This window comes from Hipposideros armiger, unplaced genomic scaffold (genome assembly GCF_001890085.2).
Source record: "Hipposideros armiger isolate ML-2016 unplaced genomic scaffold, ASM189008v1 scaffold_94, whole genome shotgun sequence".
Classification (NCBI taxonomy): Eukaryota; Metazoa; Chordata; class Mammalia; order Chiroptera; family Hipposideridae; genus Hipposideros; species Hipposideros armiger.
In genome coordinates, this window is record NW_017731444.1 from 2,849,353 (window position 1) to 2,864,803 (window position 15,451).

Consider the following 15,451-nt stretch of genomic DNA (forward strand, 5'->3'; position numbering starts at 1 on the left):
AGTGAAACAACGTCCTCCACAACTAGACTGAAGAACAAAACGACAGCAACTTGTCTGTTCCCCTTCCCCCAATTCCCCAGCACTGTTCCCATCCTCCCAATTCCCCAATAAAAATCTTTAAAAAAAATATTTTTTGTTTTTCGCCTTGTATAACTTCTACTGATATATCTTTAAGTTCACTTCTCTTTCTCTCTCATTTCTATACAACTTTAAATTTAACCGGGGTATGTTTTAATTTCAGAAATTGAATTTTAAATTCTAATAATCCATTCAGTTCTTTTTTGATTGTTTCATTTTTTTTTCTGTTGAGACTTCCTGTTTTTTTGCTGAGATTTTTCCATTGAAAACATATTTTGTTTCACTTCATTCCAGTTAGTTATAACTGCTTCAAATGCCTTGTCTTTAGTTCTAATGTCTGGTTGTCTCATGGTTGGTTTTAGTTCATTTTATTCTCTCTTCAAGACATGTTCCATTTAAAAAATTCTTCATATGCTGTGCAACTTTGGATTGTATTCTTCACATTATGGGTGTAAATTATGAATAGTTTACATTCTGTTATGCTTCTCCAGTGAGTATTTTCCCTTTATTTTAGCAGCAATTTTCCTGGCTGGACTTGCCCTGCAAACTCTGTTTCTTTTATAGTAGCTCTAGCCTCATCTCTTCTCCTTCTCCATCCCCTTTCCCTTCTCACTCTTTAATGTCCATCATGTGATGAATGGAGAAATAAATTTACTTCTTAGTAACAAAAGGAATGAATTAGTGATGTATGTCAAACATGTATGAATGGAAAAGTAATTATACTAAGTTAAAAAACCATATTACAAAGGGATATATATTATATAATTTTATTTATGTAAAATTCTACAAAGCAAACTAAACTATAATGATAAAAAGAAGATCAGTGGTTGATTGAATGGGAGGTGCGAAGGGTCAGAAAAGAGGAATTATAAAGAGGCAGGGGGAAATATTTTAGGGTGATGGGTAGATGACCTTGACTGTGGTAATGGTTTCACATATGTGTACTTATGTCATCTGTATAATTTTAATTAAACTACACTTTAAATAAGTGTAGTTTATTGTATGTCAATTGTATTTTAACAAAGCTCTTTTTTAAAAAAAGACAGACTACCACCACTACCAGCAGCAACAATAAACAGAACTTTAGAGCATTAAGATTTTTCTGAGAGGTATCTTCAATGTTTGTTTGTTTTTTAAAGACTTACATTATTGTGCAATCAGGTTAGCTTCCCCTTTATTGTATTCCTATTTAGTAAATTTCCCCTAACCAGTCCTTTCAGAGTATTTTTTGTTGTTGTTAATTTTAAGCTGCTTTATTTAACATCAGATATGTATTTTTTATCTTCATGTAGAATGTCTCTAATATAGACATATGTCTAATATAACTTGTGGTACATAACTTGTGGTGCCCAATAAATATTCTATTGTTTATAACACTTCTAGGGCTATGATAGGTAAGATTTCAGGAAAAGAATAACATTCTTAAATTGTGGCCCAATATTTCAAAAAGAGTTCAGCTGTTTGGAATTTTTTCTCTCCCCCCCCCCTTTCTTTTTGGAACTTATTTTTTGCTGAAATATTTTAAGGTAAATTACAAACACCATGATATTCATTCCTACATATACCAGTAAGCATTTTTTTTAAAATAAGAGTATTTGCCAATATAGCCAACATAATGTAATCACACTTAACAAAATTAGTATAACTTCCTTAATAGCATTTACTGCTAAGTCCACTTTCAAATATCTCTAATTGTCCCAAGATTTTTTTTTACAACTGATTTGTTCAAATTAAGATTCACTTCAGGATCAGTAAATTTAGAACTTTCTCTTAACATAGCATTAACTTGAGGTAGTTGTGCTAGGGGTGTGGTTGGGACAAATTACCTCTCCAATGAAGTAATTTTTAATTTCAGAAGATGTAATCATGTACACAAATTTGTTGATAGTTGCCTGCACAAGGTGAAAAAGAACTATAATAGTCTCTGGTTCCTTTTGAATTTTTTTAAGGTTTTTTCCTGATATTAGAGAACTCTTTTGCTAATATTTTGAAGTCTTTAAATGTCCATGGACCATGCAGAAAACAACTACTGAAGCATAACGTTCATCATTTATAGGGAGCTATCTTAAAGTTTTGGAATGTTTCAACAGCTAGTAAGAGGATTTGCTTTGGCCACTAGGTGGTACTTGAAATCCAGAATACGTGAATTTGATACTTGAATGGAAAACTGAAAACTGGGGCTAGCCATTCAAGTGATTTATGATGGAAGAAAAGAGGAAACAAGCATGACTACAATGGGTTAAGCGAGGGTTGCAGGAATATTAAACGGAATATTTCAACTGGGAAACATATTCCTAATATCTTCTGTTCAACTGGGAAACATATTCCTAATATCTTCTGTTGCCTCTTGGTCTGATAGGAAGGGGATGGATTAAGGACACAATTTTGGCTAACCCGAAAGGTCATAGTTTCTGAGGTATACCAATTTTATTGATCCCAAAAAGTTACAATTATCAGTAACTATTGTTTTATACCTAAAATAAACAGGAGTAACCTTAGATGAGGAATTTTGTTGAGCCTTTACCTACATACATAGTTTTCTCTCAGTATGTAGAAGGGTTTTCAAAACAACATTTTGGCACCAAAATTATTATTATTATTTTTAAAAGATTTTTATTGGGGAATTGGGGAAAGGGGAACACCTTACGGTGGCTGCTGGCCGCTCATGCTGGCTGCTGGCTACACACGGTAGTCCATGGCAACCCACTGCAGCAGGGGCTGCAGCCTATGCCGTCACCGGCCACTCACGGCAGCCCAGCTCCAGGTTGAGCTGTTGTTCAGCATCTTAGCTGTAGAGGGCAGTGACACTGGCCCTCATACGTGGAATCTGAACCGGGGGCCTCTGGCGTCCCAAGCCAACTCTTAACCAATGCACCACTCGGCCGGCCCAGCACCAAAATTATTTTGATAGAAAAAAATTTTTTCCTTCATTTTTCTGAGCATCTGAAGGTGTATGTGGAATCCTTCTGGAAACACAAGTTTTCCACACTTGGTACCTGGGTGTAAGTTGGCCTAGAGACACGTCTGATGTCTCTGGGATGGCCTATCAAAAGATGACATGTGTCTCTGGTTTAGATTTTAAAAACTTGGGAAACTCCCAGAGAAAAATCCCTGCAGCTGAGTTACCACAGGGTTTACTTTCTGGGCTAGAAGGTACCCATTGTCCTGAGTGAACAAGGTCTTAGTTCAGGTTTGGCAGCTTATTGGCAAGGCATGCATTTCCTTCCTGGCAGGACATGCTTTGTTGTGACCACATGGCCCAGTCATGGAATTGTTCTACATCACTGTAAGCAGTGCTGACATCTTGACATGAAATGGAATATTGTACTATTGCTGCTTTTACAAATTATGACAAGTTTAGTGGCTTAAAATCACACAAGTTTACCACGTTACTGTTCTGGGGGTTATAAGTCTGAAATGGGTCTCACTGGGTTAAATGCAAAGTGTCAGTAAGGCTGCGTTCCCTTTGGAGGTTCTGGGGGAAACTCTTTCCTTGTCTTTCTCAGCTTCTAGAGGACTGAATTCTTTGGTTTATGGCCCTTTCCTCCATCTTTACAGTTAGCCATGTAGCATTGTCAAATCTTTCTCTGACACTGGCCCTCTTACCTTCTCCTTCCACATTTAAGTGACCCATGTTGTTATGTGGGCTCACCAGATAATCCAACATAATCTCTTTATTTTAAGGGCAGCTGATTATCAACCTTAATTCCATAAACAGCTTTGATTTTCCTTGCCATGTAACTAACATATTAATAGGCTCTGGGGATTAGAATGGGGACATCTTTAGGGGACCATTATTCTGCCTACCATAAATATTAACACACTTTGTTTTTTCTACCTTTAGAACGGGCTCAAAATTGTACATATAACATGATTATTATTACTGTTGTAAGTTTTTTATTGTTGAGGGAGGAGAGAAGAAATATTTAGCTGTCAACTTGGGTTTAGATATGTAGAGGCTAAAACATGAAGGCATCTGGCATGTCATTTGTTGACAGATAGGTCTGGTTTCTTTCTTTTTTTTTTTTTTAAGGTTTTATTGGTGAATTGGTGATTGGGAGAGGAAACAGCATTGGGGAATTGGGAAGGGGAACAGACAAGTTGCTGTCCTTTTGTTTTTCAGTCTAGTTGTGGAAGACGTCGCTTCACTGGCCCATGTTGGTATTGTGATCATTGCGCTCATCCTGGATGAGGCAGATCAGTCACCGGCCATTGGATGACCGCTCATGGCAGCTCACGGCAGCTGCCGGCTGCTCACGGTAGCTCATGGCAACCTACTGCAGCCCCACTGCAGCCTACGCCATTGCCAGCCACTCACGGCAGCACAGCTCCAGGTCGAGCTGTTGTTCACCATCTTAGCTGTAGAGGGCGCAGCATCACTGGCCCATGTGGGACCCGAACTGGCGGACCTGCTGCTCAGAGCTCTTGCTCCCAAGCCAACTCTTAACCAATGAGCCACTTGGCTGGCCCCCTGGTTTCTTTATATTTATCTTTAATTAGAGTCCAAAATACAAAGATATTTAGACCATCCTGTTCTGGGCACAGCTTACCCCGCATAGACCTGTATGTGATTTTTCTCTTTAAGTCATACTAGAAAGAGAGTCAGCCTGAGTCAACCAAGACTCTTTGAGCTTAACTTAAAAAAAAATTCCTTTAAGTTTTTCAATCCTTAATTATTTCTGGAGACCTGTTCTGACCACCTAAGGCCAATCTGCTGAAACTAGATACACGAATTATGAATTAATCTCTTTTTTCATTTATTTTTTATTACTAACATATGACCTTTTTTTCTTTTATCTTGTGTACTTGTAACCTCTGGCAATATTCATCAACAAAAGACTGGAAGTATCAGACAGACATGGGCAGCTGTACACACACACACACACACACACACACACACAGACACACACACACACAGAGGTCTCATGTGGAGAAAATTCTCATTTTTGGCATGTATCAAGGTCACAGGTGCTATTCTATTTTATATCCACCTATCATGGTATTAACTATCACAAATAACAAAAAGAAAACTTCACATTCATTTTGATTTTGTAAAATTATCTGAAACACACTGCAGCAGGGAGACAAAACCATGACATTGCTTATTTCAAATACTTTAATCTTTTAATAACTCTAGAAACACAGGGACAGCAATAGTCAAATGGCATAATTAAAGCTAATTCACTTACATCTTTAGTGTTTAAGCAAATACAATTTATGAGCCAATATTAATTCATACCCTAGATATTTCTATGTTTTTGTGTAGTGTTTAAAATTATCATTCAAACATAAAAATCAAGGTCCAAAAGTGTATTTCATAAAATATAAGACACATTCCTAGTATACTTGGATCTCAAAAATGCAGTGGAGTGAAAAGGAACAGTGATGTATAGCAAATGCAACCCCAATTGGGTCCTCAATCTTAATCTAATAAATCCATTTTGTGAGACATTTATGGATTAAAAGCAAATTTTTTCAAAAGGGACATTATATTTCTGAATTTATATCAACCTTCTGAAAGAGTTGCTTACATATTTAGTTACTATGATATTTGCCTATTTTTTACAAGGTCATTTGTCATTTTCTTATCAGTTTGTAAACATTATATATCACAAGTATGGGTACCAATTCTTTTTATAATATATTTCTACTCTGATTATCTTTTTTTTTTAAGATTTTTATTGGGGAATTGGGGGGATGGGAACAGTGCTGGGGAATTGGGGGAAGGGGAACAGACAAGTTGCTGTCCTTTTGTTCTTCAGTCTAGTTGTGGAGGATGTTGCTTCACTGGCCCAAGTTGGCACCATCATTGCGCTCTTCCCGGGCGAGGCAGATCAGTCGCTGGCTTCTGGACGGCTGCTCACGGCGGCTGCTGGCCGCTCACACTGGCTGCTGGCTACACGGTAGCCCATGGCAACCCACTGCCACAGGGGTTGCAGCCTACACTGTCGCCGGTGACTCACAGCAGCCCAGCTCTAGGTTGAGCTGTTGTTCAGCATCTTAGCTGTGGAGGGCGGTGTTACTGTCCCTCATATGTCGGGCCCTCTGGCATCCCAAGCCAGATCTTAACCATCGCGCCACTCGGCCGGCCCTACTCTGATTATCTTTTAATCATATACTGGCTTGCACCTTCTCCTGCAGGCATTTTGTTATGAAGATGTCATGCATTTTAATAGTCAAATCTGTCACTTTCATAATTTTTAATAATTCTTACTATTAGCTTTATTTTCTTTGAGATCATTTATTCTTATTGTTAATTTTAGTTCTTCTCTTTTATTTTGTTTATTTTCCTGAAACTACCTGGTGATATATACTAGTACAGGCAGGTGATATAGGGCTCCCCTGCATTGGTGCATGCCTGTTATGCCACTAGGCCTCTTTCTTGCATTGGAAGAATGAGTGTAGACCTTGTGTGTGTATGAGCGTGTATGTGTTCAGGGAGTGTTGACGAATAGACTTTATTTTAAACTGAGTGGATGAAAGCAAGCAAGCTCACTTTGCTTTATCTTATTTCTTACCCAATTGTCAAAATAAGTTAAATTTTTTTTTAAAGATTTTATTGGGGGAATTGGGGAAGGGAACATTGTATTTGTCCAGGACCCATCAGCTCCAAGTCAAGTTGTTGTCTTCAATCTTAGTTGTGGAGGGCACAGCTCAGGTCCAAGTCCAGTCGCTGTTTTCAATCTAGTTGCAGAGGTGGGGGTGGGGGGGGCATGCAGCTCACCACCCCATGTGGGTGTCCTGCCGGCAGCCTTGTTGTTAAGAGCACCACGCTCTCACCAGCTGAGCCATTCGGCCGCCCGTTGGCGGCTCAGCTCAGGCGCAGCTCACTGGCCCATGTGGGAATCAAGCCCGGTGACCCTGTTGCTCAGAGCTCGTGCTCTAACCAACTGAGCCACCCAGCCAGCCCCAAATAAGTTACTTTTGAAGTAGAATATTTAGAAGGCTAAACACCAACATGGTAACAGAGGTGAGATTATAGTGGTTTCTCCTTTTTGTTTATCTGTGTGTCTGATTTTTTTTCTAGCATGTAATGTTAATTCAACTTCCTCTCATCCCCTAAACAAAGAATATCAAAAGAATCTTGCCTTGACTCCCCAGTCTTTGTAAGAGAATATTAGTAATTCTATCTCTTGCCTGGATTCAGCCTGTCCAACAGTTGGGAAAGATAACATCTTAAGTAGAATACAGAGAATATTTCTAAGAAATGAAGCATATTTAAAGTTCATTTGTAAGTAAGGTATTAAAAGCAATTTGTACTACAGTGGATCACAGTGGGAGGCACAGTAACAACTGTTGATGGGTGATTTTATTTTTTTAACCGACCTTGACTAAAACAGCAACATTTCATTATCCATCCCAGCCTACTCAAGGAGAAATCTATTGCTTAGTCATGGAGAGCTTTAAAAATGAGAAGATTGTGTGCTTCTTGTGCCTTCTTGCACGAAGGCTCTCTGATATTAAAGAGTTGACACAGATAAATAGGTAAACAATCAGACTTAGGAATCTATTGAAGTAGGCAGGCAATATTACTTTCAGAATGTAATAATGTCATCTGTGGAAATCAAAAATATGAATTCTCTCAGTACAGGCTGCTCTTTCAATATAGGTTGTTCTCTGAGTGATGAGTAAAATATAAGGAAGTAGGTGGGAGAAGGATGTCCAGCCAAGTTCATGACCAATAAATTTTGTGAACAAAGCAATATCATGTATTTGAATATTTTGTCTTCAATTTCCCAAAGATTGATCCAAAGAAGATAGCTGGAGAGGAAGGTTAGCACAATGGCTAAGATCATTTGTTTTCTTTTTCTTTTTCTTTTTCTTTTTCTTTTTTTTAGCTGAGCCATCCCGCCACCTGTTGGCAGCTCCGCGGCTGCTCAGCTTGGGCTGACTCGAACCACTGTTGCTCAGAGCTCAAACTCTTGAGCGAGCTCTTAACCAACTGAGCCACTCAGCCGGCCCTGTTTTATTTTTCAATTACAGTTGACATACAATATTATAATAGTTTCAGGGGTACAACATAGGGTTTAGACATTTTTATAACTTACGAAGTGATCACTCAGAAAAATCTAGTACCCATCTGACACCACATATAGTTATTACAATATTGACTGTATTCCATATGATATACTTTACATCCCCATGACTATTTTGTAACTACCAATTTGTCCTTCTTAATCCCTTCACCTTTTTCACCCATCCCCCTAAGCCCCCTCCAATCTGGCAACCATCAAAATACTTTCTGTATCTATGAGTTCGTTTCTGTTTTGTTTGTTCATTTATTTTTTTCCTTAGATTCCACATATAAGTGAAATAATATGGTGTTTGTTTTTCTCTGTCTGACTCACTCCACTCAGCACAATACCCTCTAGGTCCATCCCTGTTGTTGCAGATGGTAAGATTTCATTCTTTTTTATAGCTGAGTAATATTCCATTGTATATATGTACCACTTTTTCTTTATCCGTTTGTCTATTATGGACACTTAGGTTGCTTCCTTATCTTGGCTACTGTAAATAATGTTGCAATGAATGTAAGTACAACTCAATTCTATGTCTTTTTAAATTAGTGCTTTGGGTTTGTTCAGATAAATACCCGGAAGTGATATTTGTGAACTTTTGAGAAATTTTAGGAAAGTCCATAGCATGAATCAAGACAGGCTGTTTGTATGGAAAAGCCACCGGAAGATACTTGGGGGGTCTGCAAGTTGGGTGGGGCATGGTCTCAGGGAATCACCAGGGCAGGGCACATGTTGTTAGCCGGGTTGATAGAGACTCAGATATGGTGCCCACCTGTATGTGCAGGCTGGGTGACGGGAGAGCTCAATAAAGGAACAGTGGTGTCTTCCAGCACTTTTTTTTTTTTTGGAGAAAGCTGCCCTTCCAGCCCTCACCCTGAAGCCAGATAATTCAATCCCTCCCTGTATGTCTCTGGCATCTTTTGAGCTGCTTCCTCAGTGCTGGAGAGCTCAGAATGAGTGAGCCTGTCAGTGAATAAGTCCATGCAAAGGCCCTTTAAGAGCAATGCCTGGGATTCCAGCAGCCTCTGTCTCAGTCACATTCTCTGCTGGTTTTCACAGCAAGAAGTTGTGGGAACTTCTCTTCCTGGTACTGAAACCCTGGGCTGGGGAGCCTGGTTTGTGGCTGGGACCCCTCAGTTCTCAGGTGGTACCTCTGCAGCTGAGATACCCCTCCTGATTTTTAACCCCCACATGTGGGTGTAGGATCAGCCCATTCTGTGTCTCTACCCCTCCTACCAGTCTTGACATGGCTTCTCCTATATATCCTTGGTTATACAACCTGTGTTCCGCTAGACTTCAGGTCATTCTCAATGACAGCTGTAATTTGGCTGTGGTTGTGGGAGGAGACAAGATCACAGAGTTTACCTACTCCACCATCTTGACAGAAAGACCTTTACTTTTAGGTTCATGCCAGCCTATGTTGAGCGTAGCTCATTTTTTACTAGTTGTATGACATTGGGCACATTACCTGTTCCCGAAATTATGGTTTTCCCACTTGAAAAAGAGTGGTATAATTTCAATTTCATATTGCTTTTGTGAGGATTTAAATAAGTAATATACGTATATAAAATGCATTTATCCTCTAGTAGGCACATATTAAGAGGTCATGGAGCTGAGACCAAGTAGAATACTGGTGGGGCTAGTGCAGATCTCGTGGGGCCATTGGTCAATTCTCATTCCTCATCTTGACATATCAGCAGCATTTGACACTCCCCTCTCCTTGATAAATTTAATTCACTCTGGTGACTGGGAAACACAGGAAGTTATGCACAATGCCCATTCTTAACCCTGACCCTATGTTGTGATATGAGTTTAATCATCAACAAATATTAATTTAAACAGCCTTCACAAATTCAATTTTCTTCCAGGTACTATCACAGAAAGATATTAGGATGGGCTCTAATTACTATAAATTCAAGGTTCTAGTGTCCAGAAATTGTAAAATGATGTAAGTAGCATTCTTTAGGCTGTGCTTTAATTAACTTCATTACTGTCTTGGGGTACTTTATTTAGCAATAATTTGTTCAGTATTTTGCAATCATTTATTACATAATTATGTACTAAGGATATAGTGCATAATTTTTTGTGTCAATAACTCCAAATTGAAAAAAGCCAGTGAACTGACGCTGGGGAGCTCATAGATTATTACAAGTCAGCAAATAATTGGAACATGACATGGTGTGACCACCAAATAAACGTGTCCAAGATATAGCGGTAGTATGAAGAAGGGAGTTTGCAGCTTTATTTAGTTGGGTCAGGGAGTTGTTCACAGAGGTGGAGATGACTGAACTTGGTTTTGAAGGAAAATTAGGAGCTAAATAGGGCCAATTAGGTGGATGGGATGGGCAAACGTAATATAATTTGTGAAAAGGGATTTAAATGTGCAAAGAAACAAGTTGTGAAGTAACAAGTTGGGTAGAGGCACCCACATTAATTTGGCAGAAACATGAATGGTTCCATAAAATGCCCAGAGGGGTGAACAGGGACCAGTTCATGACTCAAACACCGTTTTAAAGGAATGTGATCTCCTGAAAGACTTCAGTTGTAGAATTGAGTTGTACCAAATGGGTAAGACTTTATGGGAAACTCTGAAATAATTTTAATTTATCTAGCCCAACCTAAAAGCAATCTTACTCTAGATCAGGAGTCGGCAAACTTTTGAGACGGAAGAGCCGCCAGGGGTCTGCAAACTGCAGTTTGCGAGCCACATGCGGCTCTTTGGATACGTACATGTGGCTTTGAAGTAAAATAATTGAAAATGAAAATAAAACTATCATAATTTCATTTATAATATTACTTTACATTTTCCTTATTTGTAAAAATATATTTATGGCTCTCGAATAATTTTTAAATTGTTGTGAAGGTCAGGATTGGCTCTTCCAGGGGTCGGCAAACTTTTGAGATGGAACGTGCCCAAAGAACCACATGTAGCTCACGAGCCGCAGTTTGCCGACCCCTGCTCTAGAAGATTTTCTGGAAGTTTTATACATTAAAAAATATCATAGGATCTGTTTATGTGTCTACTTTGATTAATAAATAACTAGTCTTCCAAACTGGATGACTCTTTTGAGTAAAAGGTGGCACTAGCTGGATGGGACATTGGAACAATAGGAATAAACAAGGAATGTCCCAGGCAAACCAGACATATGACCAGAAAACCTTGACCCAAATGGGCTGATGGCCAAGGTGGAGAAATCATTGTTCCTGCTCTCTGGGAGCTCACATCCTGAGGAAGGAGGAGTGGGTGTGATATGATAGAACATTCTGTAACTGTCAGCTCCATGTTTGGGAATATAGTTGGGGGTGGACTTGGATTTCCTGTTCATCCATGTGGGTTAATAAGAGCTCAGAACACTGATAGGACACCAATCTCTGGCTCACCTTGAAAGACTCTGTGACACAGGTCGCTGGGCAAGGAAATCCTGCTGCCTATTCTCTTGGGAAGTCTATAAACATGAAGCTGTTTCTGGTTCTCACAATTCTGCTGCTTGAGGTACCCAGAGGTAACTTGTCCAAATCTACCATGAAAGCCTAGGAGATATTACTGTCCATAGGAATGAAGTCAGGGCCTTCAAGATTATTGGTATCTTGCCGATATCATCAGAAGTATCCTGGGTGCCTGACTTGAGTCTGTGTCTTAGATGAGAGCATCTAGGGAGGTAAGAAGAGATGAAAGTCATAATCTCAGAAGTCCTCTCTGAAGGTAGCAATCAACCCATCATCTAGAATTGTCTTTATGATGTACAGCAAAGTTTTTACCCAGGAACCTAGCTATCTCTTTTTCTATTCAAATTCATGGTCAGCCTATACTACAACAGTAATGAGAACAGCACAAGCTTTGGGGTCATGTAGATGCGAGGTTAAAATATGTTTTCATCATTGACTAGTTGTATGAATTGAGCTAATCTCAGTTTTGAATCTCAATTTTCTCTGTTAAGTGAATATAATGAGTCAATTTTATAATAATTGTATTTCATGTGAGTATTACATGAGATTACAAATGTGAAGCACCAAGTTCATGGGAGGAGCTCTGTCAGTGAGAGCTTCCTTCTCTCTTGCTACTGTAGGAAGGTATATGGTCTTTTTGTGGCTCTAAAAATATCTTTCTAACCTTCAAAGATGCTCTCTGGTTCTGGAATTTAGGATTGAGAAAACCATTTCTTTGCTCTCCATCTTTATTCCATGGGCTTGTCTAAATCTGTGTACAGGGGCAAATAAAGACCTAGAAACCAGAGATTTAGGACCTCAATGAAATACTCGGAATAGATGACAATTTGGATCTTTAAGGAGACAGGTATACATGGAATTGAGTTTGATCCCTGGGCTATACATTTATCGACGATCAAAAGGAGGGTGGATGGGAAGGGGAGAGAGAGAGAGAGAGAGAGAGAGAGAGAGAGAGAGAGAGAGAGAGAGATATTTAGAAACACCAGATAATGGAGATGTCATAGAGGCTGAATAAGGAAAGGTGTTCTCATGGGCATTTATTGCTGAGACCCATGAGGTCTTGGCAGAGGAAGGTTTCTGCTGCCCATGTCAATGTGAAACTCAACTGCACTATTAACTTAAGAAGTCCTATCTGTGATACTCTTTTAAAAGTTAATTTGACTCTGAATTGTGCCATGGTGACAAATTGGTACTCTCTGGGAACACTGAACAGGGATAGGGCTCAGGGAGTGCTGACTTCGGAGCATGGAAAACTAAGTCAGGTTTGCCAGGATCTTAGGGGTGGGACATATCGGTTGATAACCATAAATTGAGTCTCTCTTCTCTTTCATCATACAAGTTCTAATGTTCTCAGAGCCAATTGTATATTGGCTAGGAGCTGGGGTTTTGGATGTCCATAATTTGGGATGACTTTCAAGGAGGAGGCTCTGTTTTCTTATATCAACATAAGATTCACTTTGGGACCGCAAGAAGCCATAGCATGTGGGGAATCACATACGTCTTCCATTCCTCCTCAGACACTAATCTGGGTTCAATGTTCTTTCCTGTGTACAGATGCCGCACGACCCAAAAAATGCTTTAGTAATATAGCAGGCTACTGCAGGAAGAAATGTGAAATGGGGGAAATATATGAAATACCATGTCTAAATGGGAAATTATGTTGTGTTAATGAAGGTGAAAACAGAAAATACCAAAAAACCGAAGAGTCACTTCAGCCTCCAATGCAGTCTGATGAGAAGCTGGACTATGCCATTTTACCCACCGTCACAATTTCCACAATCCAACTATAAATCAAACACTTGCTCTGCTGTTCTCCACTCCTCCTAAGTCAAAAGTGCCACCTAATCCAACAGGCTGGGGCAAGAGATTTATCTATTTCTGTCTGTGAACTTGATCCTCCACATAATAAAGTCCTATGCTTTTGCCTGGATTTATTTATTAGTGTATTCACCTACTTTTTTGGACACTTCAAACATAAATGGTTGTTATGTGCCTGGCATTATACTAGTAAGATGGGTGATATAGATATGAAGTGAACATGTTGGTAGAGGTAGAAGTTAGCCCCTTTATTTTCATAGCATTTCAGGTATCACTCTTGTTTTTAATGAAGTTTCTTATGTCTAAGCAGATCTGAATGTCTCACCTTTGTGTGTATAAGAATGAGTACTGAGGGTTTTTCTAACAACCAAGAATTCATTAGCGGAAGGAAAGATATTTGAACATTTTCATAGCATTTATTGGGGCAGGCCTAATGAGCAGTAATGACAGCCAGTGATAATTTCAATATATCCTTTAATATGAAGCTCATTTCATATTCATACTTCACTTCCTTTTTCAGCAGCAATTTGCATATCCAGCTGACACAATTTTTAGACAAATATTGCTCTTAGGATCTTTGAAAGCATTGTATATTCTGTTTCAATAGTGTGAAATGTATAAACTTTCTGCTATAAGAAGAATAAAGTCAGAGGACCTAATGTAAAATATGGTGACTATAGTTGACAAACACTGTATTGTATAATTTAAATTTGCTAGGAGGGTAGAACTGAAATGTTCTCATCAATGCCCAAAAGAGAGAGAAAGATAAACATGTGAGGTGATGGTTGTGTTAATTAACTAGATGGGGGAGTCTTTCCACAATTGTATATGTATATCAAATCACCACGATGTACACTTTAAATATCTTACAATTTTTATGGACCAATTATACCCCAATAAAGCTGAAATAAAAAAATAAAAATAGTGTGTAATTTAAAAACATAAATAAGGAGGACCTATTTAAGAAGTTCCTCATGAGCTAAATACAGTTTCAGTGAGTCATGATGGTAGAAAATGCTCTCCAGATGAACAGAACAGAATATTTTGTGGTGACATCCATTGCTGTGGCTTGGTTCAAGTATAGGTCATAAATAACTTTAGTGGCACTAACATTCACTCATCTGGGATAGAGAAATAAATAGGCTTATTCTTCCATGCGCAGCTCACCATCTTGCTTCACTGGGAGGACAAAAAGACAAATATTTAGATGGATATGTTAACATTTTAAGAGTCTACAAGGACTTGCCTTTTAGTAATTGTAGCTTTTAAGGATTCTGGAGATGTGTGTGGGAAACAAAGACTGGACTAGTATTTTCAATATTTTTTTGTTGATTTCGGCACCATCGAAGCCAATTGGATAAGTATTTCAACCTAATTCTAGAGGGTTTTTTTAAAAAAAGGCTCGTATAGAAAACCCTTTCTTTATAATACTTCACGGGCTCCCATCTTTTTTAGTTCAGTCACTGTGGTTCATCAGGGGCATTTTTAGGAGGGGTCCATTTTGTCACTATTACATGAAGATGGGTCTTACCCATTGTCTTTAATCTGTATGTGTCCTCTATTCTATATGAGTCCATTGATAAATCAGATACAAGAGTTCATTTTGGCTTAGTTAGTATTAGACCAACCAGTGAAATATCTCCTGTGTTGGGAGAGAGGGGTATAATGAACTGAACAGAAAATTAAGCCTATAATTTTACTTTGGATGAATTTAATCTTTGCTTTGACTTTTTCTCTACTATTCTTATATCCCTCCATCCTCATAGGAAAAGTGGAGGAGGTCAGTATTGTTAGATGCATGTCCACCTTATTTTTATATAGAAAATTAAGTTGAAATCCTATATTTTCATTACGCACCCTTTTGGTACAAGTGGTATTACTGGTACCTTATTTTTCTTGGATCTGTCTTAGAGCATTCTCCAAAATCTTATTCATAGAACACGTTAAAATTGCCATCATTTCCCAGGTAGTTTTGGTTTTTTTTAATTAAAGTTTATTGGGGTGACAATTGTTAGTAAAGTTACATAGTTATTACGGTGGCCAAGACATGGAAACAACCAGTGTCCTTCGATAGATGATTGGATAAAGAA